This window comes from Lithobates pipiens, unplaced genomic scaffold (genome assembly GCF_037356315.1).
Source record: "Lithobates pipiens isolate NorthernLeopardFrog02 unplaced genomic scaffold, aLitPip1_a1.2 Scaffold_13, whole genome shotgun sequence".
NCBI classification, from domain to species: domain Eukaryota; kingdom Metazoa; phylum Chordata; class Amphibia; order Anura; family Ranidae; genus Lithobates; species Lithobates pipiens.
In genome coordinates, this window is record NW_027507718.1 from 81,369,020 (window position 1) to 81,373,812 (window position 4,793).

Below are 4,793 nucleotides of genomic sequence, written 5' to 3' on the forward strand. Positions count from 1 at the left end.
CTGTCTTTTTCCGTCGGAATGTCTGACCAACAAAGTTTGAGAGCTGGATATAAAATTTTCCGACAACATGATCTGATCAGACTTTGTCCAATCGTTTGTAGAGAATTCCGATCAGACAAAGTGCCACGCATGCTCAGATCAAATTACAAGACCAAAGCTACTGGCTACTAGCCTGAACCTAGTCCCGTCATAATGAACGAATGTCATCACGCTCCGAACTATTGGATTTTCTGACAACTTTGTCCAACCGTGTGTATGCAACACCAGTTTCGGACAAAATCCGTCTGAAAAAATCAGACGGATTTTGTGGTCGGAATGTCCGACCAGGTGTACAAGGGCTAAAAGGGGGCAAACTTTACTTTGGTCTGAACACCTAATTTTTCTCCTATTTATTTTTCTTAAAGAAAAAAATACTTGTCACTAACAATTAAACCCTGCTACTCTTATTTAAAAGGAACAAAATCTAACCTGACAAAAGGAATTGGAAAGAAAGCTGATCCTCCTGCTGTCTGCACCAACATTCATTAGTTCTTGAATTTATCAGCAGATTGCGTTCCGTTCCTGTGAGGAAACTCTGCAAGACCCCAAAAGATCCTCAGAAGGGGTTCCCAGTCTTATCAGCACTAATAGCGGTCCAAGAACAGGGACTGCGCACGGGAGAGGCTTAACCCGTCAGAGGCTGCCGACTGCAGAAGTATGGACAAACTGCTACTCTTCACCAGTCAAGAGGTATGAGGAAAAAAAAGGAGAATGTTGGGGAAGGGACAATGTCCTTTAATTTATGCTATTCACTAGTCCTGAAGGTGGAGTAGAGATGGAGCTCTATCACAGGTATGCTGCTATGGAGGCACCAGGAAAGTAGATTTCGATGCTGCCTTTTTTTCCAAACCCATATTGAGTACATATATAATCTCTATATGTAGAGAAATTTATTAACTATTTTATTTTTGGTTTTATTCTAATCTCGTACCTTCCCCTATCTGGAGTTTAGAAGAAAAAATAGATATATTAATTCCATATTAAACACTTTACTTTCAGTGGTTCGCCAATCTGACCATGTCCTCTCTCCTCTAAGGGGGGGGTCCCATTTTTTCCAGCCAGGGCCTCAATATCCTCTCAAATTCTCTAATGCCGCATACACACGACCAGACTTTCCCGCAGACTAGGTCCGACGGTCTTCCTGACAGACTTTTGGCGGAGTTCTGATGGACTTTCCGAACGAACGGACTTGGCCACACATGAATGGACTAAGTCCGTTCAAAAGTCTGTTTACTTTGAACGTGATGACGTAAGACAGGACTAAACAAGGAAGTTCAATATCCAGTAGCCAATAGCTTCATGTTAACAACTGTAAACAATAAAATTAGCCCAATTTTTTTGCACAATATGAAAGATAATGTTACGCCGACTAAATAGATACCAAACATATCACACTTTATAATTGCACGCACTCGTGGAATGACAACAAACTGAGGTACCTAAAAATCTCAATAGGTGATGCTTTAAAAAATTTCTCGCTCTGACGATCGCGACACCTCACATGTGTGATTTGAACACTGTTTACATATGCGGGCGGGACTTCCGTATGCGTTTTCTTTGCTGCGCGAGCTCACGGTGATGGGGGGGCACTTTAAAAAAAAAAAAAAAATCTTATTTATTTTATTAATTTTTAAATTAATAAATTGTTTAAAAAAAAAAATTGATCACTTTTATTGCTGTCACAAGGAATGTAAACATCCCTTGTGACAGTAATAGGTGGTGACAGGTACTCTTTATGGAGGGATCGGGGGTCTAAAAGACCCCCGATCCCTCCTTTACACTTCAAAGTATTCAGATCGCCGAAAACTGCGATTCTGAATACTATATTTTTTTTTTTAAATCCGGCGCCATTGGAAGCCGAGTAAACGGGAAGTGACGTCATGACGTCGCTTCCGTGTTTACAATTAGGAGACAGGAATGACGCCGCTTACGGCGTCATTCCAGTCCCTCCCTAGCCGCTGGAAGTGGCGGATGTGAGATCGGTGCCCCCAATTGAGCGGGAGCACCGGTAAGAGCGGCGGGAGGTGGCAGGAGGGGGGGACGTCCCCTTCCGCTCCTCCGGCATAACAGCCGAGCGGCTTTTAGCCGCATCGGTTGGTATGGCTGGAAAGCCAATTGCCCACTCAGAAAAATGGTACTGGGATGATGACTGCAGGTGTGGGAATCATCCCGGTATGCCCCCCCCGGAAGCCGTGTACGCACATCTGCATACACTCGGCGGCAAGGGGTTAAACTCTAAAAACTCTCTCAGTTTGGGCAGAACCCTATCTGTTTTCTTTATTAATTCAAACCAGGATGGATTTATTTTCCAGGCTCTAAGTTCAATGTCAACACCATTGGCAAGTGATCTGATACCCCTCTTGGTAGATATAAGTTTTTTATAATCTGCAGCGCTCTGTTTCCCAGGGCCATATCTATCCTGGAGAGTGTGGAATACGAACTCGAGAAGCATGAATATTGCTGAACATTTGGATTCCGTGCTCTCCATACATCAATAAGCCCAACTTCTTCCAAAAATTGCCTCAACCGGCTCTTTTCTGTGGGCATCGACTGCCCCCATGTGGGAAACCTGTCTATCTTTTTATCCAAAACCTCATTGAAGTCTCCCACTAGTATAACCGGCACTTCTTCCTTGTCTAAAATAAATTCACTCAGTCTAATCATAACATCAATTTTAAAAGGCGGAGGGACATAGATATTTGCCACCACATACATCCTATTCCCCAATGAACAGTAAAGAAAGCTATAATGACCCTTTTTGTCTATGCTGATCTGTCTGCAGGAAAAAGCCACCCCGGTTCTTACCATAACACTTACACCTCTAGAATAAGAGGAATATACTGAATGGTATTGGAGTTGGTATTTCCTGCTCTTTAATTGCAAGATTGTATGTTTTGTTAAGTGTGTCTCCTGCAGACAGATCAACTTTATTCCGTGTCTCTCCAACATGACAAATACTGCTGCTTTTTTAACTGGGTTATCCATTCCTCTGACGTTCCAAGATCCTATATGAAATGTTTTTTTTTTTTTTTTTTTTTTTTTTGTGCACCGGTCCTGGAGGTACTGCAATACCAGGTCGATGCGTGGAGTGGACAGAGCAAGCTCTTCTTCCATCTCCCTGTTCTAAAAATCCATTTAATATATGGTCCCCAGATAGGGGACGTATCAGATATTAAACTGATAAGAACAGATACTACACTTGATCTTAGCCAAAAGGCCGAGAAGCGATATATGAAATGTTTTAGCCTGCATATGAATGCCTGAAATGTATAGAAGGCAGTCGGGAATACAATATCAAAAATAAATTCATATAAAAACTTATCTGTGCATTACTACCCATAATTTTTTTGTATTGTGTTGTAGCCTTTGTGTATAATTCTCTGCCGTTGTAAAAAAAAAAAAAAAGTGTTTGCAAAAATTCAAAAATATCCTCATCTGAAATTCAAACACTCTCTTTCTGTTAATACCATTAATCCCCTTGTGTACTGTATTGTAAGCACTGAACTTGTTTCGCTATTGTGTTGTCTTTTAGTGTATACCGTATATACTCGAGTATAGGTCGATTCGAATATAAGCCGAGGCCCCTAATTTACCACAAAAAAACTGGGAAAACGTATTGACTCGTGTATAAGCCGAAGATGAGACATGCAGCAGCTACTGTAAGTGGAAAAGAGGGTCAACAATGCCCATCTGCAGCTGCATACCTCCCTGTGTACCTCCCTGTGTCCATTGCAGCCTACCTGTGTCCTGTGCATGCCTCCGTGCGCCAATCTGCAGCCTCCGTGTGCCAATCTGCAGCCTCTGTGTCCTTCTGCAGCCTCTGTGTCCTTCTGCAGCTCCGTGTGCCATTTTGCACCGATCAGCATGTCATAAAAACATACGGCGGCCATTCCAGGATTCAAAAGCCGCACCTCTCCTCCTCGTCTGTGATAGGCGGAACACTCAATTTCCCAGCAGTCAGTGTTCCGCCTATCACGGACATCCACTCATCCTCATACTACGGACGAAGATGAGAGGATGTCCGTGATAGGCGGAACACTGACTGCTGGGAAATTGAGTGTTCCGCCTATCACAGACAGGGAGGCGCGGCTTTTGAACAGTGGAATGGCCGCCGTCTGTCTGCACGACACGCTGATCAGGTAGGCAGACGGCGGTGACTCGAGTATAAGCCGAGGGGGGCACTTTCAGCCTAAAAAAAGGGGCTGAAAATCTCGGCTTATACTCGAGTATATACAGTACTTCATTATTAATCTTTCATTCGATCTACATTTCTCCTCTACGGTAATGTAAATTATTCCTCTATTTCCCTCCTGCCTTTTCATCTGTCCCCGCACCCATCCATCCCGACTCCCCTCCCCCCATCTAGGTGTACCTTAAGGGGTTTGTTAGTGACTATTTCCCACTCCACATACTTCTCATACCGTCTCCCATTCAACCCACCCACTATCAACAAAAACAAACAAACTTTCTCATTCATTAGAAGAGAAATCAATTCCCACTCATCGTGTGTGTGCACATCTGCCCCCTCCCCCTGTGTAAATTAACTTGCATTTGAAAAAAGAAAAACACATAATAAAACAGTAAATTCAAATATTGTAGCCAATTCAAATTTTTTGCTTCCTCCTCCCTCCATCCTTCAATTTATTTGCAGCTTCTCCTTATTTTATTCCAGCCATAATGCCACTCCAGCCAGGGTGCCAAATATTTGGGTTCCTCCCAGTGCCACTACCCATAGCCATGCTGCATAAAGCAAA

At 43.1% G+C, this 4,793-nt stretch overlaps 1 non-coding gene across 1 annotated transcript; it reads right to left on the reverse strand.

Annotated features, from left to right (window-relative positions):
- Positions 1-3,077: 3,077 nt before the first annotated feature.
- Positions 3,078-3,268, reverse strand: LOC143979936 (U2 spliceosomal RNA). Its single transcript, XR_013274146.1, has one exon. It is a non-coding gene; the product is annotated as a U2 spliceosomal RNA (small nuclear RNA).
- Positions 3,269-4,793: the final 1,525 nt, after the last annotated feature.